We start from the raw sequence: 23,455 nt of genomic DNA on the forward strand, positions 1-23,455 counted from the left end.
AGTCGAGAGGAAGATGTAACTGTGCATGCGCAACACAGCCCAGACCATGCTCTGGTCTTATTAAAGATTAACGAATGAAAATGTTTATAAAATGCTTATGCAGCAAACCCTCGTCGTAACGAAGTCCTCGTGACAAAATTGTGGCTTCGTAATAAGCGATACTTCGATAAAAGCGAAAATTATCTGCTCTCTGGGAACTGCAGTTGGGAACGTAAAAAACTTCGAGTAAAGTGAACTTTCGAATAATGCCATTTTGTTATAAGGAGAATCCTTACGCCAACAGACAGAAGGACGATTCGACGGCATTTATTGCAGTTGTGAGCGCTGTGGTATCTACGTTACCATCGTAGTAGGTCGTAGCCATATGTTTTAATGCCATTGGCATTATCGGGCTCTTGACTGAGTTTATTGTTCTGGCGTTATATTTTTTTGGTCGTTTTTGTATTTATACCTGGCTTTCTTTTTTCTTTTCTTTTTCTTCCCCAACGCCCTTACTACGGCGAGTACCCGATGGTTTGTTTCCTGGGTGAACATTATTTAACGTAATCATAGACAGGCGTTGCATGGGGATTTCAAATTGTCCGTCATCTATCCGTGTCGTAATAAAAGCCCCTTTACTGGTGTTATTAACTGCCTTGATAGTGAGCAGCAGGACGGTGGATTAAATCGCAGTCAATTACCTATAAAAATCTGCTAAGGAAGTTTCTCCCCAAATATCTTGCAGGGCACCAGCAGATGGCGTCAATAGCCTGTTGCGGGCTGTAGGCGTTTCACATCATCCTATAAAGAGCACCAGCCGCCAACGTCTTCTCTCCGATGGTCTTAAATTTCTCTTGTGTGATGCGTACTTCCCGTCGTAAATGGAAGAGGAAGCGTTCCCATTGCGGGGATGTTTTCGTTCGTATTTTACTTCATTTGCCCTCGCAGTTCAGCTCGAAAGATCGACGATGTACTTTTCTTTCGGTGCTCGTAATGTTCGGCTCCCTCCCTCTAAACTCGAGCGTAAAAAGAGCGGGCGGCGGTGGGAGTATTCCGCGCCCCGCATGCCCGGCGTGATTTTCGTGGTTCTGGTCTGGTTTCCCCCGTCGTCAATCGTAGGCGGGGCCGCAGACTCGGGCACGGCCTGGACGCTAAAACGTCCTCCCTACCGGCGGCGCAGCCTCTGTTCGCTAAGCCAACCACGGCGGCTGCAAACGATGGCTTCGCACGCGTCACCGTTGACCTTTATTTCTTCACCGCGGTCGTCTGTCCAGCCGACGGGCACCGCCAACCGTACAGCTTGCCCACGGCCGTGGTGTCGTCCTGTACGCCACATTTCTTGACCACTGAAGGTATACACCTGAAACCCCCTTTCAGCCCGCACTATGTTAGCCAACTAAAAACGAGCATTTTTGTCTTCTAAACAGATCGTACTGGAAATAAACAAGGTTAACGCTGGCGAAAACTGGCTTTACATGCTCTTGAATTCAAAGCGCGCCAAATAAGGTGAGGGGGGAGAGTGAGACACACAGGCGATAGACGTCACAGCAATAAACGTCAGTTGAAAGTTAGCGTCAGTTGCAATTCGCTGTCTCGCACGTCCTTGTTTATTGCGCTGTGAATTCAAGGCAATATTGTGCTGCTGAGCACGAGATCGCTGGTTCGATTCCCGGCCGTGGCAGCCGCTTTTATGATGGAGGCGAAAAGCAAAAACGCCCGTGTGTTCGAGATTTCGGCACACGCACATTAAAGGTCCCCAGGCGGAAAAATTAATCCGGAGCCCTCCATTACGGCGCGCCTCATCGCCTGCGTTGCGTCGGCGCGTTAAACCCTACAATCAATCAAATCAATCAATTCAAGGCAATAAGCGATTACTAGTGTGAGTACATCGAGCGTCGCGCTTGCCATAAAATGTAATGACTTTTTAATGGCAACTTCGGTTCAGGGATCGCCGAATTGCCTGTGTGGGAATGAGATGACCACAAGGCTCCGATCACCTTTTAAGGAATTGATGTAAAAGTGAGCGGGAGATTTAAACGAATGAAAACAGGGAAACTCTCATCACAGGACCTTACGTAACAAACGGCGCAAATCAAATTATTGCATTATGCTGTTGTGACACCAGGATGACGTTACGAATACGTTATCACTGTCTTGTTGCAGAGCTTCAGTACACAAAAAGTAGGCCAAACTATTTAAATAGAAGAATAGTAACGCAACTTCTGATTCTTCACAAGTACTCCTAACATTTGGCGTTCTTTTACGATTTCTTGAATTTGTACTTAGTCAAAATAAATTTAAAAGAATAAACAGCACTGTACAAGGAAACACGACAAATAGAGTAGGAACAGCACAGACTTTCTCTTGTTTTATTAATTTGTGGTGTCTGTACGCCTTATAAATGTACCGACTCGCCCAATATTCAATTTTAGTAATATATTTTTTTTTCAGCATTCAATTAGCTCGAAGTCATCAGTCACGAAGTTGTAGAGCACCAAAAGAAAAAAAACAACGACAGAATTACGGGAGACACTTAAAACTGCTTAGAGAGAGAGAGAGAAGAAGAAAGAAACGAAAGGCCGGGAGGTTAACCAGGCGTAGAGCCCGGTTTGCTACCCGGCACTGGGGGAACGGGGCTCAGGGAATAAAAGGGCGGGAGAAGAGGAAGAGATAGGAGTGGGAAAGCGCGCACTCTAGTCCCGTTTCGGGCACTATATAGTCTTTCACGCAAGTTCGTTTCACTCAGGAAACGTAAAAGGGCTTTCGCCGCCTTCTGCGAGGTCGATGGTAAAGACCGATGACTTGGAATAGTCTCCACTGTTGCCTAGGTGTGGGAATGCGAAACCGTTGCATTTATTTGAAGCTACGTGACCTTCTATACTATGATAGTTGATCCGTCAGGATTACGACCTCTTCTGTTGAGACAATGTCTTCGTCACGAGAGCGTAATATGTCAGGCCTGTAATTTACGCGTCGTAACTATATACAGAAACGTGTCAGCTGGTGCAGTTTTATGTCCTCCCATTACCATCGTCACGTTCATTTTCTTTTCCCGTCATTTTCTTCTTTTGCGCCATTGTAAGCCCTACATTAACCATTAACGCTACTATATCGCTATATTTTCTGTATCCTGTGTAGTCCCTCCTGCTAGGGCCAAATAAATAAATAAATAAATAAATAAATAAATAAATAAATAAATAAATAAATAAATAAATAAATAAATAAATAAATAAATAAATAACGTGCTGTATGACTTCTTTAATTAGCATGCTCAAATCTCTCCTGGGGGCCTCAGTACACGTTTCGAACACACGTTTTTAAGTTGAAGGACACTGGACATTCACAAGGTTCCTTTCCAGTTAGCCAGAGCCAATGATCGGCCTTGAAACGCGGGTGGGAGGGGCAGTATGCGCGCTGGACTCGCATCGCGTAAGCCCAAAGCCCAGGGTTCGAATCCCAGATCCAAATTTACCCAGTTTTCTACTGCTAAGTTTTATTCCTTTTTCTCCGCTGGCCATTCTTGGAACCACCGCTCGCTCACACCGACGCCGAATTTTCACGTAATGGGGCATTTGAGAAATGCACACTAAAATTGCCTTAATGCAATTCAGTAGGTATTCAAAACAGAGGGAAGTTTTATGCTGTCCGAAAGAAACCGTGGGAAGCATGGGTGAAGTGTGATGCAGCGACGTGAAAATAAAGACTGCCACTGCGCGCGCGTAACTTGTCACGGCCGTGTTATTGTTAGGTGTATTCCTCGACTTGCCATCCCCGATATAAAGTTACATAGGAATACACAAGGAAAACTAGCGACACCATGAGATCGTGTGCCTGGACGAGTTGGCTTGGGCGGGCTGGTCTTTTCTTACTGTGTCCTGTTCTAGCGCAGTTCCACCGAAACGACGGCATCACGTCCCAGGTCATCCAAGACAGATAATGGAGCAGGTCCAATGCAAGAGGACCCTTTGCGAAAGCGACTTTCGAAAATTGCATCTGACAGGCTTTATAATCAAATTTTGAGCCTCTAATTTTAAGCATCAAAGTGTCCTCTGTATCCATGCGAAATTTATGGCACAAATTTCTGAATTGGATATAGCTTTGAACGCTTTACAGCTTTGGCATTCGCAATGGCGCGCTATTTTTTATCCGCACATGGTTTTTTATTTCCCTTTGTCTAAGTACTTAACTCGTCTGAACCGAATGCATTTGCCAGATGACAAGAAATCTCATAAGCGATTTAAGTGTCTTGCCACTAGTCACGTGCACGTGGGTATGTTTAACGTATGTTACACGCCAAAAGTAAGCCATAATTCTCGGTTGGCAGCCAGTTAGCGATGCTTCACAACTAATCACAGGGCGAAATACGGGACAGACAGAAGAATAACCACAGGACAGGCGCTGTCCACAGGACTCAGCGCCTGTCCGGTGCTTATTCTTCTGTCTGTCCCGTATTTCGCCCTGTGATTAGTTGTGAACACCTACCAAATCGCCCAACTTGCAACTGTCCTGCGTTAGCGATGCTCGTAGCATTAAAAACAACAGCAAACCAACCTGAGACACGTTGTTGGTGGTTTTACTGACTGCCGTTGAAACGATAGCAGTAGACTTAAAAAAGGCGGTGCGTTTTCAATGACATTAGCCGCCAAACACAGCGGGGCAACACAACCAGCGGGCGTGTGGCTTTGAGATAAGCTGCGGCGCAGACACACCAAAGCACGTTCGGAAACGCCAGTGAAATTCGACGGGAATGCATTTAAGGCATCCGAAATACTTGCAGGAAGGCAGGGGCGCCCCTCTGTCATTAAACGCCCTTACTGCAGAGAGGCAGCACCCAAATTGTTCTCGAATAAAAGGGGCCAGACAGAAGAAAGAGAAAAAAAAAACACAGTCTAGAAAAAAAAAAACAGGGAGGGGGAAAGGGAGGGAGACGAGTGCGCAAGGAGGAAGTGAACAGGGAGCGAGGGAACAGCAGAGCCTTGACCTGGTGCTGCGCGGCCTTTCTCGGTGATTTCGGGACGCGACGATGGGATTGGCGGGCGTGGCCGCTTCTATCGCCTTTTCCTTTCTTCTTTCTCCGGATTTAGCTCGGCGGGCTTGCCGCTCGCAAGAACAACACAAGCGAGCGTGCGTGCTAGGGAAGAAGAACGGGCAAAAGGCGAGGAATAAAACAAAGAGTGGGACAAAGTTAAAGCAACGCAACGCTCTCCCATCGCTCACTACGGCCGATCGGCTGGTTCCCTTGACAGGACTCAGCCCCACCACCTCAACGGCCGGATTCCCCGTCCTCTTTCTTTCTGATATTCCCCGCACTGACGGTGTTTCGAAACTCGTGGTTACAGCTATTCTTCACTCGGGTATTGAAGCAATACAAAATTTTAAACACGAATTCCTGGCTTAAACCGGGATAGTGATGAATGGGAACGTTGCGGTGGTGTTCGCGTTAATTAAAGCACCAACGTTTCTTTAACACGCTCTAACTGTTGAGCGCGTGATCATGTTCTTGTCGGCGGCTTTGATATAAAAATATTTACTATGCCCTGGAATCCACTGTTAGAGTCACCACCTTCAGCTCAATGTTCTTGCTTGCAAGTTCCTTCATGCCGTTAATTCTTGAATGCGTCTACGGAGCTTATTGCACGCCCTAGTTGGAAGCGGATGCAAGGCCAGCTGTTTGCAGAACCTAGTTTCCTCGTTGGCGCGATGTTGGTCTGAACTCGTTCCTTCGGTGTTGATGGTTATGTATGACTCGTCGCAAATGTGCGCATGATTCGAAGTCTTAGAAATACTCCCAAAGAAACCTCTCATTCTGCAGCATATTTGCGTCTTGCTTATGCTCACTCCACGAGGACGAAACTTGAATCGTAGACGACAGTTCCGAAGTTTTGTTACGTGCAGTGATAATTTAAAACCTGCGTTTCTGGGTTTTAAAAATTGCGCCAGGGTGCTGATGAGCATCACAAAAGAAAACAACTCGTTTCTGAGAACGCGACCCGCACCAGCACTTTTCACAATGACCCGATAGGTGTCCATTACTACTCTTGCTTTTTGTTCTATTTTATTCCAGTTTACCGGCATGGTGGTTCGCGGAATCGGCATTACGTAGGTTGCCAAAAAAAAAAAAGCTTAGCAGTCCAGTGTTATGGGGAAAAACATTTGTGGCGGCGGGTTTCTTGGTCATTAGGCACGTCGGAGGGACAACCGCGTGCTGTACTAGGTGATATCCGGTATTTTCGTTTTCCGGTACTTTATTACAGCGTTTCCTGCCCTATGAGACCCGTCGGGTTACCAACGAACGATACAAGGCAAGTTGCTCATAGAGACAAATGGACATGTTTGAATCTAGTGGAAAGTGTCGTAACAGTTATTGACAGGATAACGGACGATGTGGACGGGCTAACACCGCAGGAACGTCGACTGGCGACTTGGACGCGGTTAAAAATACGAAGGAAATTACTTTAAATGTGGGTGTAATGGTTGTGCCAAATTTGGCATCGAGAGAACCTCTTGAAATAAATAAGCAGGAGGTTGCGATGCCTGTAAACAGGGAGAGAAGGGGCAGTATAATTTCTTTGTTAAAGGACGATATTCCCACATCATGCATAGGCGACAAAGAAAGAAATAATATTGTGCCAAGTTTTAAGAGGATTCAGGCGTGGTGTGAGCCAGAGTTGATGGAGTGTCGGCATTAACAATGCAAATTGAAGTTTTCATTTTTAATTTTGAATTCATTCCACGTTCACACTTTATAGTGTTTCGCTCTACCTATTTTTGTTTCCTTTGTGCTCTTCATTCCTATCCCTGTCGGGGTTCGCCCGTTATGCCTGAATGATTAAATGCTGCTTACGCCACTAGTTCCGGTTGCGGGAAGTTTCTTAAGGCTGACATAAACCTGCTTTTTACGGGGCATCACGTTGAATTAACAGGAAGTTCCAATTAAGCTAATTTGAACTGACTAGCTTTGTCTGTCTGTCTGTCTGTCTGTCTGTCTGTCTGTCTGTCTGTCTGTCTGTCTGTCTGTCTGTCTGTCTGTCTGTCTGTCTGTCTGTCTGTCTGTCTGTCTGTCTGTCTGTCTGTCTGTCTGTACTGGCGTGGATGTGTGCATATGAACATTTTCTGAACAGTTTTCCGCAAACGTCTATAATCAAGATTAATTAAGTTTTTCATGGCTAATACAAACTTTGGTTTGTTCAGGCTCAAGGTGTACAGTAAAACACGCCACCTAACAGACATTTTTAAGCTCTTTTGTCTTGCCGGTTTGTTGTAGCAGCGTGTAACCAAATCGTCGAGTACGATGGTGCAATAAATAACAGTTTTAAGGGGCACTTTTCTGGTTCAAAAAGTATGCACGATGCCCAAAAAACCCCGAACGTGCCCCACACATTCCATACTTTATTATGGTACGATGATCAGATAATGTTTACAAATCAGTTCAGCGTCTCTTTGTGTCTTTTCTGAAACTTCCGATGAAAACATGCGCTTACCAGCTCGTCTTTGGCGTTATCAAAATTCCAGGACGTTGATCAAACATGATACATTCATGCGTGCAACACGCCTATCTGTACGTTTTCATCGTGAGCTTCCATTAGCAGCTTTATGCCTGCCACCGCTGATGATGCAATCAGTTCTCTTACGGCCCCCAAGTGCATTAAGAATAGAGCGGATCATTAATATCTTGCCTGCTCAGAGGGAGTAAATTTTAACCACCTGCAAAGTAACGGGGAAAGGGTGCTCTGAGATAAAACAAATTTAACGGTCACCCATGAGATAAAAAGGTCCGGAAAACTCGTGGTAATTATTCAACGCTCTATTCCACGTTCCGATTGTTATGCAAACGTGTCTGTCTGTTACAAAGTTTCTTTCGGGAACACATGTATCGAAGCGAGCGCACGAAACTACTCTTTGTAGCAGGAGCGTGCGAGAAACTTGGTGTTTCGGGTTTATAAAGCCGGAGTAAGGCGCGCGTGCTCAAGAGGACGAGTGTCATATTCGAAAGTTAGGAGAACAAGGGGTTGTAAATTATGCGACCTCACAACGTTACTGCTCGGCGCACTTACTAGGTTATACATTTTAGCACGCAGTTCGTACCCCACCGCAGAGTCGCCTTTTGAAATTTTGACTCCGGTGGCCAGCGTTTCCCGATCCTCAGAAGGAAAAGACACAAGGATATTGGCAAAAAGTAGCCAAAAAAGTCGCCACCTTAGAGTGAATGCTTGATAAGAAGCCAGAAAAGTCAACATTTTCAGCAAGGCAAGGCTTATAATAAGTACATTAGGTTTGCCTTCGCGAAAAAATGCAGAAATTCAGAGAAGTACAATATCGTATCACAAATTCTATTCATTTGCAGTGGTGTGGGAAAGCGACAGCGGTTGATAACTGTCTACAAAAGAGCTGATATATGCAGGTTTGGGCAGAACATTACAATACTATGATTGACTTAAAAAGGGCCTTCGCTGCATACCATGTTTTACCAGTTTCGCTGCCTTTTTATATTACAGTGCCTATTATACGTCGTAATATACACTTCCCACCACTCTGCATTAAATCTCAATCTCTCGTAAACTACTGAAGCATCACACTTCAAACCGAAGGCGTTGCTTGAAGGCTTTGACGCTATTCACACGACACCAGATGCCAGATAGCATTAAGACCAAGGCCAATCGATTCGTGCTGGTAAGTACCGCTGTACGGTGGCGTGTCTGAATGCCTGATTTGTTGGGACCTATTTTAGACGTTGCCAGATCACCGCCGTCTGCCCTAAAAGTTTGTTGTTCTGTTTTTTTCAGTTTGTCTCTATGGCTGAAATGCACTGAAGGGTCATGTAAGACCTTTTTCTTAATAGTGGGGCGTCGAAAGTGCCTAGAAATATACCAAATTACCAATACTCAAAGGAGCCAGAAGGTAGCAAAGTCGCTACACTCAAATTTCCGTTGTCGCGAGTCTGGAAAAGTCACCAGTTTGGCTACAAATCGCCAGACCTGGCAAACCTGGCGGTGGGTATCAATAACTCTCACAGGCCGAATTTTTATTCGACGTGTTAAAACGAAATTTTAGCAGTACATACGTACGATAAAAAAGTCGATTTCCACCTTCAGCGTCTTGTATCATCTAGCAAAAGCTTGGTATGGGCCACTTTATTCGAGATGACTCAAAATGTTTAAAGGCGTAAAAAAAAAGAACGTTGACACGAGAAGAAACGAGCAAAACCGACCAATTCTAGCTAATATACCCGGAATATACCTTTCAAATTATCACCGCACATAAAGTGTTACATCTATGAAAGCAAGCCTATCTTTGCCTCTTCTTGAACATCGCAGACAAGTTGGCCGTTTATGCTTGTTTCACAAGATTTATAATTGTATTCCCATACTAAAAAAAAACAGAAAAAAAAAACAGGCTATTGTCCAGTACATCCTCCATGTCGTAAAGGATCGACCGTCAGTACGAAGTTCCCGTCGATTCGTGTCGCACGAACCTGTTTCAAGATTCTCTGTGCAAGTTTGAATCGCCTTCCCCGGTCCGTAGCTGAAATAGACTATAAGATTGCTTTTCGTTCAGCCGTAACCAACCTGTTTTCATAACAAGCTGTTATTCGTAATGTCTAATGTTGTTGTTTCGCTGGTTTTTTCTGTATTATTGTGTGTTTCCCATTCCCCTCTGGTCCTGTGGGTAATAAATAAATAAATAAATAAATAAATAAATAAATAAATAAATAAATAAATAAATAAATAAATAAATAAATAAATAAATAAATAAATAAATAAATAAATAAATAAATAAATAAATAAATAAATAAATAAACTCAACTGAGACAGTTACGTTCTCTGTATCCTCCATCAGTGGTCGAAGGTTTCAAGTCATTGCGGCACATTGATTATCCTATTTTTTTTTTTATCTTTGACGCTACTTTACTGAGGAAGAGCCTGTTGTCAAGCGCACAAAGCACGTCAGGCTTACTTATTATACCGCACAGTAGAAGTTGCTTACCTTGGAAATACGGGAGGCAAAGATCGGGGGCAGGGAGGAGTCGGGAAGGTTGCAAACGGGCTGTCTAGATTAACTTGACTTCATTTGTACAGAATTTTGGTAGCAGTTACACATGATTTAATCTCGCGATGAGACAGAAAGATCGAAGTTTTGCGGGCCAGATACCCTTTAGACCGCATATTAAATTCGCCATCTATGCATACAGAAGACTTCAGACGTTTGCGCCTCGTGCAATCGGCTTTTTTCGACCGGCAGTTTATTCGAGCGGCATGCTCTGTGCAAGCGCTATACGTTGAATGAAAAGAGCAGCAAATAAGAAGAGCTAGGGTGTACCGCGTACAAAACGGGCGCATCTATGATGTTTCCCTGAAGTAGAGTGGTTGGCACAGTTAGCTGTATGAACTCTGCGATGAAGTCGGAAAGCAGTCGAGAGGCCAGGTTAGCGGTATTCACCATTCTTTCTCATTGTGCAAGTGTTTCTTTTGCCAGTTTTCTCTTTTTAATGAATGAATGAATGAATGAATGAATGAATGAATGAATGAATGAATTGTTAATTTGTTCCTTCCTCGAAGACCGAGTTGCATCTAAAAGGAAAAACTGCAAAACTGCAGCATAAGATGCAAAGCTTGCCAATACGTGTTACGTGAATGCAAAATAGTAGCCGCAGAGGACGTTTAGGATTTTCGGCTGTTTACAGCTGGCCATTTTCGAACAACAAATCAAAGGCATTTGTTCAACTGACATCACAAATAAATAATTGATGTAGCAGTGCTGGCACCAGGAACTCTGACACGGGGCTCGTTGCACACCAGCGCACAAACGACCCATTGCGGTTCCACTGGATGCAAAGCCTGTATTTAATAAACACATCGGAGTATCATCACAATAGTGTTACCACTTGCTCTCCAATATAACCGCAATAACATTTTTAATGAGTGCCAACCTTCAGTAAAGTTGTTTCTATTTTTTTGTTTTCTTTTAAATAAGCACTGTCTGTGAAATATTGCGTAGGCGTCTGTGACGCCTACGCTACTGCTCGTTCTCGGTGGCAGTAGGCTTTATAAACACCGCAGTGAAGAACGGCATTGACCGAGAAGCACTCGAGCTGGGAGAGCGAGCCACTAGCACGCAATTTAAGAATGATGAGGCGTTCCCGGAAATCACTCCCATCATCGTCTTGGCTGCGTGGTCTCCCGTCAGAAGTTCATCCACACCCTTGCTATCGTCTCGCCATTATCCCTCCTTCGCGTATAAAAATAACGTGACCATATGTGTAGCATGAATCGTGTTATATTTTATTGAGGCATGACGGAATCAATTTCGGTGTACAGTCGTAGACAAATGAATGTGAAGACGAAAATGTGAACCAGAACGCGCAAAATTGAAAAATACTTTTCGTGGAGACCTAATAACGGCGCGCTGTTGGTATAGTTAGAAAGCGACATCTCCAAACTTTGCTTTTGTAACTATAAGTCGCACGTTATTTTGACTTTCACGGAAACAAATCGCGCTATTTTCCTGTTCCGGTTCATATTTTCGTGTTCACGTTTCATTTGTTTATGCCTGTACATTTCGTTATGCATATACTGATATTTCCCGGACCCAATTACTGGCAGCTGTAGAGGATACTGACTGTTTTCGGTTGTTTATTATAATTGTTTTTACGTGCACAGTATGTTTTCTTTTCTTTATGTCATGGGCAAGCCCCACTACCTAAGAAGCAACCAGGAGTTCTAAAGATGTCAATAATCGCTTATACGCCTCAACCGCTGCCGGTAGGGGCCCCACTGAAATCCCCCTAGCGGCCCATTTTGAAAGCAGTCGCGGAAGGCTCCGGCCCGCTCCCCATTGACGCCGCTGCTTTTGTGGCACGTGCACGACTGGGATTGACCGTTTGTATGCGTTGGAAATACATATGTATGTGGATCAGTCAGTCTGTTGCAATTGTGGTGTATTTACGAGAATGTAAATGTTTCTGACGCGGTCCCAGTGTGGTAGATTCGGTCCGTATAAGTGCCAAAAGTGTGTTGCCGGCCGGCGTCGCGATACCGGCACATGCATGAAGCTGATTGTCATTCCACTGCTCTGAAATTTACGAGCAGCGTCTCCGTAAGCAGCGCTTCCTCAGATGGTCATGGTACGGCTATACATTACGATGTAAATCTGTTTTGTGTGTGTGTGCTTGCATAATCTTGCGGAGTACTCATACCTGACAGCACGGCAATTACGCTTGCAAGCATCGTAACTCGGATACTGATCACTACCCGGGACAAGCCCATATGGCATAAATTTCACGAGCACTCTTCGAAAGAAGTATGATCGATAATGCAAAAGTTTACTCAGAAATCAGCACACAACAAAAATTTAATGGTGGGTCGTCTTGTCGTGAGGCGAGTGCTCGCAAATATTTGTCTTACATTTACCCTTGGCGAGCAGCGCGGAGACGGGCTTATAGAGTAATCCGCGCTCGCGACTAAACTCTTCCTCGAAACATCGTCATATGACGCAGGCAGCCTGCAGAATCTAGCAAAAACTCAAATCAGATAGCTTTACCAGATACCGCTCTCTTCCAACGACAGCTTTTATCGCTGGTGAACTGCCTATCTTGTATTCTTGAAAAAAAAAATGCGTCCGCCGAGTGATCAACCGTTTGTCGAAGTCGAAAAATAAAAGGAATGTGAACACAAACCTTGTGTGTGTGATTACTAAAACGTTAATCTCTTGATTTCGCTCTGCATTTCAACATACCGATAATTAAGCGTCCCCTCCCCCTTCCCCCAGTCTTGCAAAATAGAGTGGTGCATTTCGCATCTAGTTGTTCTGGTGAGTCCTACTTGACTGTACCTTTTTCTAAGCTACACTGGGTTTTTCCATTCTTTTAGGAGCTATTCTGTTTTTTATTATTATTATTTTTCGAATTGGCAGACCGTTTATTTTTCCGTGGTTTCATTAATTCACGTTGGTTCTTCCCATAAGCCATGAGTGGGCAGATATTTAACGACGCACAGCTTTGAATATACTTAACATTTCCCCGTGGCTTATATTCCCACGAAAGGCACAAATTATTGTTAGGCATATGGTAATCACATCCCCGAAACATATTTTTCTACGATGTACATACTCGAAACAAAGCCGCATTTGTTGTCTGCGCTGCAAAACGAAAGCAAGCTCTCGGTGTGCTAATATCAGGCCTAAATGAGACGACAGTAGAACTCACTTATGACTGACGTGTTCAGAGGTGATAGTGGTGATATGCTGCTACCGCCGCCAGTACCAGTATGAGCGGCCAAGAAGCGCACGGGACCCGGTAGCTCTTGTTGGTGTTCGAGCACTCTACCAAGACGCAGCTATTTTTTTAAGTGCCGTAAACGTACTATTTGTTTACAAACGTAAAAATAACAGGTTTTTTTAGGGCACGGAAAGGCAAAGAGAAGCGAAAAAGAAACGAAACACTGCACGAGACCCTATCAGCCGTGCCACGCTCATCCCGTAAACTCCGCGGAGAAGCGGCGGCAGGTGGCGCAGCGATCGCGAATCTCGAGGCGTATATACTGAGTGAACCCCGAAATCCTTAGACCATCACCTTCCCTGTGTTTCTTGGCTCCGCCTGCGTTTCCCTCGCACTTGTTTCCACTCAAACCCATCACTACGTTGGAAATAAAATTAATGGGTTGCGTTTGTACAAAGTGAATATAAAAATTACTCGTTTGTTTTACTATCATTGCTTTTTTCTCGTTAGGGCTATTATACCGCACGAAGGGAGCATTGCACGCAAGTTGTGGTTGGCACCTCAGGTCAAGCGTTTCGGCGCTAACGCGTTGTCTCCGTGTAGCGTACTTTCAGCAGAAAAGGTGTTTAAATGCCGGTCAGTAAGTCACCGTAAGTCTCTGAGAGCCACTTCTGGTTACGGCAAGTCACCGGTATAGGAACAAATACATCATAAAAGCACATTACAACACAGCCGCTCCTAGAATACTACTTGTGCGACACGAGCGAACGCTAACCTTATATTGACATCAGAACAAGTTATACGGCGTTTATTCGTTAAATCTGTATTACCATGTGTCCAGGATTTTTATCAGTACTTAGTTAATGATGTCGGTGCAAAAACTTCTCGAAATTCTAGTTTCCTCTGCTCAACAAAGTGCGATCTTAGAGGGGGGTAGGGAGAGAAACGGTTCAATAAAACAAGTCTATCGCATTATTATGTTCATGTTTAAAGTAAAACAGGCCCATTACAAGACCTAGGCACCTTGCCTAATGTTCTGGATTAATACTGATTAATTTTATTTGATATTTATATGACTGTCGCCTCTGCTTCTCTTGCATTTGCTGCAGCCATTCCAATATCCAGAACATTCTTTCAAAACGTGCTTTTTAATAAAAAAAATTCTTCGCCCAACTACAGCATATTTGTTCGCAGGGATAAATGTACAATTTGAACAGGCTGGATTATACCCTTAGCCAATAGGAATGTTGCATCGCCGTTCGAGAACAATCGTAGTTTAGTATCTTGCATGTTTTTGTCTATTATCCCGATTTCCAGACGAAGGTTACGATGGGGAATGCGACGAGTTCACAGTTGAGCTGGGCAGTGGTGTTCTGAAACTGTGGCAGAGGTTGATGCAGATCATGTCCCTCTCCGCCTCGTAGTCACTTTCGGTACTATCGTCACTCTAGCTGCATCGTTACCGATTGCAATACCTTCAGCAGCGCACACCTCCTGCGATCCGTGTGCAGACTACATTACAGTAACAGAAGGAGCGGTGTACGCCACTATCTTCACCGTTTGCGGCTACATTCTGGCAACTGTAAGAAACCATCGAGTAACCCCTGAGCACATTCTAGCGAAAAGGCTTTAGTCATCTTTTCGACCTTCGAAGGCATGTGGGAAGGCGTAAAACCAGCCAAATTCGTCGATTTCTTGTGTTTTGTGTTTATACATTATTAGGGAGTTTTAGCTGACCGTCTTTCACGGTACGCTCCGCTCCGATAGCAAGCGGAAGCACCATTGCACATGCGTGGCGCGCTTGGCCACGAACGGCATTGGCTCCGGTTGCGCTGAGCGGGCCGCCGATACCGGAGCGGAGCGTAGAAAACGGTCAGCTAAAACTCTCTATTGTGTTCGCGAACCCGCAAACACTGTTTAGAAGGGGAAATGCTGGAGATTGCGTGCCCTAAAAATGAAGTATCCCGAACAGGTCTCTCTTGTGTGAACTGGTGTTGTGACACTCCTTCTCTTTCCATAACGAAGATATTATGAGTACTCTTCGTATATTTAATGTCACATAATATTCAGAATGTTCCAACGCGTGAAAAGATTCCGACAGTTTGAGTCCGTAGTATCAGGACGCACCCATCTCTGCGGTTTATCAGGCACTGCTCGTAACGTTCGGTGGCCCCCGATTTTTCTGAAGGGCGACTTCTGGAAGCGAGTCTGAATGCGCGAGTCCGCCACCTTATGACCCCGAAAAGCTTGGAACTGAGAAGGTTTTGCAAGTGCTGAAGCATTTATATAATGCATTCACTGTATTTTCTTGAGCGAACCAGGTCGCGAAGATTGTTTTGCAAGTATTAGACCTTGTGGAAGCCCCTTCTTGTGGTAATCCTGCAACGTTTGAAAGTAAATAATGGCCGACGGCAGATAAACAGGGTCGATTTATAATTTAGCAGTGCAACGTTCGTTGTATTCTTAAAACTTGACTCGTGCTTTGGTCTTCGCGTCGTGGAAGTCATCTAACGTTCGTCATACGTCCCTACTAGGCAATGGACTAAAACCGTGCACACTCGAACTTAATGCCGCTCTCCGCCATAGTCATCTCCCATTTCTCTGAATGTGCATTCCTTTCCCCCTTCCAAACGCAGAGTAGCTGGCCAGAGCACTTCCTCAGGCCAAACTTTGTCTTAAAATTTCATAAAGCTTGCCACTCTCCCTCTTCTTATGACTCATTTTTCTGCATTAGCTATGCGCGGCTACTGCTTGCCACACCACGGACGAACAATGTAATTAACCGCCCACACTACATTGCGCAGCGAGCAACAAGCTCACCACACAAATTCGCGCGAGCCATCGGTTTCTGGGATGTGTAATGAGCGCGCATCGTGATTGGCGATCTTTACCATCCCCATCTTCCTCCCTTCCCTTCCTTCCTCCTCTTCATACCCCTCAGCGCCTCCTGGAACGATTGGAGGGAGTAGTATGGAGGATTGCGCATGCGCTCGATTTTGTGTTCGGACCTCGTTGCCTGACGAAATTGCCCGGCTGCGGGCCTCGAGTTAAGCGTTGCCGTCGGGAGTCCCAAAATTAAGTTAACAGGACTCCCGCAGCCTGGAAATAGAAAACACAGCGGGCTGTCCCGCATATTGGGTGCAGAAGCAGCTCTCGTTAGTGACGAGCTTTCTAGGGTTGCATTTGGTGACTGCGCTACTATTTGAACAGCAAGGTCAACGCGATTCTCTGTTAATATTTGAAGAGAACCCGGCACCACACCCACGTACAGCCACGCATATACGCGTAAACATATACACTTACGTGCGGGAGTTGAGAGGCAACCCCATACGGGCGGGCGCGCAGAGACCCTAGCGTACGCACGCCCAACAAAATCAACACCTCTTGCTAAGGGCAGCTTTAGCTGATTGCCTTCGCAAGGCAATAGAAAAAAGACCCGACCAGAGATAGAACGTGCTTGCGTGATCGCGTTGCGCAAGCACGCCGACGTACCACCGATTGAAAACGAAATTTGTCGCTTTGTCTGGGAGCCTGTCGGGTCTTGCGCCTGTTTCCGAGGGGTCCAGCCAAGTGCTTCACCTCCCGAGCTCTGGCGGTCGCGGCGGACCTTTGGTCCTCTGCCGCCCTCCCACAATGAGCCGTGCAGCAACACGTGACATGAAAAGGGGAATTTAAAAACTTGTCCCCTTCTAAAACAACATTTTTTTTATTTGGGCATACTGTTGTCCCGGAGGCCATTACATGGGTGGGGTTACAGCACAAATCGAAGAACAACAATGAAGTACATTATACAGAGTGTACACAAACAGTATACATCAGTATGGTCACTTGAAAAATGTATGGATTTAACACCGCAGAAGTACAACAGAACACACAGAACAGAACAGAATCTATAAGCAAACGAACACAACCAGTTTGGTAGATTTTTTTTTTCACAATGCACTTTTTGCTTAGGACATCACTCGCTTCAGTTTGTCCTAAAACTGTGTTACAGAGTCACTCTGGATACAGAGTCACAGAGTCACTCTGTAGTGCGTTCCATTATTTTATTGTTCGGGGGAAAAATGAGTTGACGTATGCATTATGTGTAGTTGAGAGAACCGGAAAATATGTTCATGTGTACGTCTTAGGGTTCTGCCTTGTTGTGGTACTAAGTATTGGGAGGTGTCTATATTAAAATGATTTTTCCATAGTAAGAAAAGAAACCTTAGTCTAGCTAGGAGGCGTCGTTCGGCTAGGTAGAGTAAATTAAGTAATTGCAACATTTCAGTAACGGAATCGGTTCGCGAGTAACGAGACAAAATAAATCGGGCTGCTGTTCGTTGGACTCTCTCAAGCATATTGATTACCCTTTTTCACAAGGACCAGCATATTCTAATGCCCGTCTGACCAGGTAAAGATAGGCAGTTAATTTGGCGTCCTTCGAAGCGAGCTTAAGCTTCCTACGCAAAAATCTTAGTTTAATTTCTGCAGTTGAACGAACCTTTTTTACATGTTCCTTCCAACTAAGATCACTAGAAATAGTTACTCCTAAGTATTTAAGACTATTCACTGCGGCAAGTGTACAGGATCCCAGGGTGTAGGTACAGGCAATAACATGTTTTTTTTTTTATTTGTGGCTCGAAAAACAAGTTATTTCTTTATTGATTTTCATTTTTGAAGTTTCACACCAGTGTTCTGCAACCTTGAGGGCGTCATTAAGAATTTTTTAATCGTTTCCATTGTTAATTTCTTTGTAAAGCAGGCAATCGTGCGCAAAGAGTCGTACTTTAATGTCTTTGTTAATATTTCGGGCAATATCATTTATATAAACAAGAAATAGGACTGGTCCCAGCACAGACCCCTGCGGAACACCCGATGTGACCTCAAGTAATTCTGATTTGGAGCCATCACTTTCTACGTACTGAGTTCTGCCTGTTAGGTATACGCGAATCCATTGTGTGATATTGTTGTTTACACCAAAATGTACCAATTTGTCAATTAGGTCTGAATGAGGTATTCTATCGAAAGCTATGGACATGTCAAGACAAATACAGTCAATTTGCCTTTTGTCGTTCAAAGCCCATGCAAAGTCATCAATTGTTTCTACCAGTTGCGTCACGGCCGATAGATTTTGCCTAAATTCATGTTGATTAGAGTATAATAGTTTTTTGCCTTCTAAGTGGGTGTATATGGCCTTCGAGATGACATACTCAAGAAGTTTACAACATACGCAGGATAAGGAAATAGGTCGATAGTTTTCATTTTTTTGCCGGTCTCCAGATTTGAAAATTGGGACAAACTTTGCCACTAACCAGTCATCTGGGACGCGTTTCTCTTCTAGTGATGCATTAAAGATAATCGTGAGACAGTAACCAATCCATTCCGAGTATCTACATAAAAAAGCATTTGGCATATCGTCGGGACCACTCAATTTTTTTACGTTAATGTTTAGGAGGGAAACGACGCCTTGGTACGTAACCTTCACGTCTGGCATATCCGAGAAATGAGGGCCAGACTTTTTATTGTGCGACTGATCACCGCATGATCGCGGAGAAAATACGGACTGAAAAAACGTGTTTGAATGTGGCGCTATACTTCCTTGGTCATGCAGAACTGTTCCATTCATGATAATGCTGTGTGGGTGGTTCTGGGCCGGCGATAAGTGACGCCAAAAACGGTGCGGGGAGGGGACCATAAAGTTGGACAAGGTATTGGTGTAGTATTTTTCATTCGCGGTCCTAAGCTTGTTTCATAACTGCCGCGACAACTAAGCTACTTTCATCACTGTTCCTTTCTTTCTTTCATTTTTGGCGCGCGATGTGTCTCTTTATGTGAATTATTTCTCGAGTTACCCATGGGTTTTGTTTCTGTTTTTTTTTTTCGCAGTGGGACGAAACTTGAGGTACAATACGAGACGATATCTTAAAACCACAGCCACAAGTTATTGACCTCACTTTCTGCTTGGAAACTGTCCAACATAAATGATAAGTAATCGATAAGGCTTGTATCGTCAGCTCTGTCCTACTGGCGAACAAATATGGTCTTTTTCTTGGCTCGGGCCGAAGAAAGAATAGTTTTAAGTTCAACAAAAATGAGTTTATGATCAGACAGCCCATTCTGTATTGTTACTTCGTAATTATCGAAACAAGCATCAAGGAAAACTAAATCAAGCATAGACTGCGATGATCCGGCTATAGGTGTGTTTTCACGAACGACTTGACTCAAATCATTATTGAAAGCAATATCAAGGAGAACTTTACAGGAAGCCTGTTATTTGGCATCAGCTGTTAAATTGTTCCATTCAATACTCCCAGGGTTAAAATCTCCCGCAAGAATCAGCTTACATTTTGAGGCCTTAAGTCCTTCCAAGTGGTGTTGTAAATTTTCTAAATACGATATGTGCGCAGTTGGTGGCCTGTACAAGGCTGCAACCACATATGACGTATTTTGGAACTTTATTTTGCACCAAACCCTCTCGTGATTTGGAATCCCGGGTATCAAAAAGTACTCGAGATTATCTTTTACGATGATGGCTACGCCTCCTCCTCTCGATTCTCTATCATTGCGAAATATTTTGTAACCTGAGGGTATAATTTCAGAGTCATGAATTTCAGGACGTAACCATGTTTCACTGACAGTGACAATATGTGGATCATAGCTAGCTAGCAAGTATTCTAGATCACCTACCTTATTCGTGAGGCTCCTAGCATTAAGGTTAATTAGTCGAAGGTCGGAGGAGTTTAAATTGACATGGCTTCATTCCGAGTCTTCGGACAGCATGGCATTATTGTTGCGCTTAATTCGTGCTCGGCCGTTTTTTTTTGTTTTTTTTTTTGAAGGGGGTAATTCCAAACAAACACGTCGCTGTTTATTAATAATTAGTCATGATTCCAGTGAACTCGTTCACCATCATTGCGTTCCTGTTTTGCCGAATTCCAGAGTAGCTTGCGTTTCGCTAGTGTTTCCTTGCAAAAGTCATCGCCGATAGAAATGCCACTTCCTTTAAGTTTTTTGCAATTTTGGTACACTTTCGATTTTCCTCTGCAGTCAAAACGTCGCAAGATAACTGGTCTGGATTTATTACTATTTTTTCTGCCAACTCTGTGGATTCGTTGTACCGTGGTCAATGTCACACCAAGTTTTTATTTGAAAACTCCGGTTAGAACTTTTGATTTGAGGTCGTCAGTGGATTCTTTTTCGTTTTCTGCGATTCCAAAGACCATGAGAGTGTTTCGCCGACTTCGGTACTCTAAAGTGATCATTCTCTCTTGTTGCCCCAAAACAGTCTCGTTTAGTTCTTTAACTGTTTTCGTTAGCCTGGCTAAGGCATCTGCTTGGTCCTTAACAAATTGAAGGGTCTTTTCAACTTGCCCCATCCGCTTTCCAAGGCCGTTTAGCTCTTCTCGAATTGCCTTTTGCCCATCGCAAAGCTCCTTAACGTCAGGTCTAGGATTAAGCTCTACAATAATGTGCAACATTTCCTATTCCTTCATGCGGTTTTTTAATCAGGAGTTAAATTAGACGGAGTTGTTGCGACACGTAACGTAGCGTCACGTTTAGATACCACGTGTCGCCACCTTTCGGACTTCAGGAATTTTGGGGTAAAATTAAAATTATTTGTTATTTCAAAATTCCTTGCGGTTGCCCCAATATATAAAACGCTGGCTTTAATATGAGCTAGAAGACGTGCACTCCACAAAAATCGGTTGCCTGTTCCTTTAACATAAATCTCCGCCTTGCATAGGATATTGGGCCCACAGATGTTTAGCGCACGGGCCTTGAGATCGGGTTGTCTGGACTCTTGCGCGCATGCGCAGGCGTTTCACACTGCGGACATTCTAAAGATGGTTTGTAATCCAGGTGCCGCAAGTTGTTACGAAAATGTCGCTGGGAGGATCGTGGATTCCGCTTGGTAGACGAAGGTGCGCTTCTAGTTCTTTCTGGCTGGAAAAGGTTGTAGCACTCGCCGAAATAAGGAAGTGTCTGCAGCTTTCGCTGCAAAAAAAGAGTTTATAAGCTGCTGAATGTTGTCTAAACACTAACATTAATGTGTCGACATATCAATATCTAGATAGACCTGTTCGTAACCAACCTTTTCACCATATAACCAACTTTCAAAGGTTGTTTAACATGTGTACACACCGAAGTCAGCTGTTAGCGGGGTAATAAAGGACCCACTCTACCAACACTACTGTCATGGAGCTTGTTAAGCTCAAGGGATTGTAACTGAACATTTCGAACACTTACTTCTGACCACATGGTCTTATTTCACAATTTCGCCCGAGCCCACTCCTAAACCTTAAAAAAATGGCACAACGTCAGGAGTATCGCGACTTATCCAAGTGACTCCCTTCTGGTTTACGATGTGGTTCTACGTTGTCTCAGTATGAGAAATCTCGATCTTGATCTATTTCGCCGCTAATACCGACCATCGTGGTTGCCTAGGAACAGTATGTATAGTATAAGCGATTTCGCTATTCGTTTATCTCCCTCTCGTCACAGCCCACCTCACCTAGTTATGCGAGGATGATGGGCGAACGACAGAAGTCCCACTGCTACTGTACTCCAGACATAGCGTACTACAGCGAAAATTAACCTCATACAATGATTGTGCATTCCACGCATTTAATTTAAATTCTCTCTTCAGTTCTCACTACTCAAAAATAAAACCGAAAAAACAGTCTGCGCGCAACTTGGCCTCCCCCGTTTTACATACATGCCCACTTGGCGTAAAAGTGCCTGGGCATTGCACCGCATGTAGCCCAGCTCAGCAGTTTACTAGCTTTTGGCAGACCTCGCAAACTTCGAAAGCTCGTACGGTTGTATTTACATAACCGTCGTGGTGTCTCAGCTCTGTAAAGCGTGCATCCCTGCAGCATAAGTTATGTTGCGACGGAGCCAACTTGCAAAGCAAATACTCAATGACGAGAATGGTCGAGTGTTGTTGGGCAGCGGCCACGCTGAGAGATAAGGAAGAATGAAAGACCGGTGCAGTATTGGATAGGATCCGGCGAGCGGACTAGTGAATTATCAAGCAAATGAAAGCAAAATTTCGGATTGCTGAGTTCCAGCGTTCGAAGCGAATAACGCCCGTGGGGTCAATGATCTAATTCAGTTTCGACTCACTCTTTTTAACAGCATGACTAAGAAAGAGGCAAAAGCTAAAATGAAGCATTGTCGTCTGCACCGGCGTGCCTAATGCAATGCCGTATAGGCTATCTTGAACCGTAATTGAGATTGTTTCGCGTCAAAGCTAAGGCGTAGACAGCGAAAAATGTAAACCCCGCTCCCTGCCATGGCCGAGTGCAATACCCGTGCTCATGCGCCCACAACCAACGTAACCGACGTCTCCTTAAGTAACATTCCTCTATCCTGGGGGCTGCTTCTAAGAGCTTATTAACCTACATGACGCTGTTTCTAATCGCCCCTCTCCTGTCCGTGTATTCATAACTAATATACACTACTATGCACCCACCATTAACACGCCCTGTCGCTTCTCTTGTGTTTGTAGTAGACAGGCGTCTTTCCGAGCGTCCGCAGCCAATAACCTCATGTCTGTTGTCCTAAAAACGTGTCGCCGCATGCATTAATGACCAAAATGTTCCTCTGTGTGCCCGTGTTGCACTGGCTGCGTCCGCTATGAGTCGGGCCCTGCGTGCGTTCGTAGTCAACCTATGTGTACATATCGCTAGTATTCCAGTGCCCGTTGTCGATATGCTCCTATGCATATGTCCATAATTTTATACCTGTCCATACGCCCCAGACGCACATTCCCCTGTCTATGCGTGCGGAAAGGCGGGCCGTGCGCGAATGATTTACACGCTAGCGTCTGCGCATCAATCACCGACACCAATTCGCCGATGTGTCCGTAATCGGCATGGCCCTGTTCGCGTATTCGTCGTGGACATGTATACGCCCGTGTGTCGATGACAGCCGCGCCAATCTGGCCAACCATATGTATTTTCGTCCGCAACCAACATGTCCGTGTCTATGAACCTAGATACCATCGTCTTTGCGTCTGTGATCCACAAGCCGTCGTCTGAGCGTCGGCAACCATCACGCTCCCAATTCAGATACAACCCACAATTCTACGCGTCGGGGCCGAACATTCTCGTGTTCACGCTTAACTATAAGTGCCCACGAGTCTGTAACAAACAGCCGCTCCCTATAACGGGAAATCCTGACTCAATAAAACAAAATAGTGACCTCGTAACGTTTTATTTTTGGTATTTTTTTTAGTTTCCCACTATATCTCGGGAACAACGATTCATAATGACACGG

General features: G+C 44.5%; 1 protein-coding gene across 2 annotated transcripts in view; it reads left to right on the plus strand.

The window, feature by feature from the left end:
- Eag (potassium voltage-gated channel protein ether a go-go) overlaps window positions 1-23,455 on the plus strand; it is a 160,408-nt gene that overhangs the window by 95,556 nt on the left and 41,397 nt on the right. The gene's annotated exons all lie outside the window — the stretch shown is intronic.

The sequence above is a fragment of the Haemaphysalis longicornis genome, unplaced genomic scaffold, assembly GCF_048455015.1.
Source record: "Haemaphysalis longicornis isolate Haplotype H1 unplaced genomic scaffold, Haemaphysalis longicornis Haplotype H1 scaffold_8, whole genome shotgun sequence".
NCBI lineage: Eukaryota > Metazoa > Arthropoda > Arachnida > Ixodida > Ixodidae > Haemaphysalis > Haemaphysalis longicornis.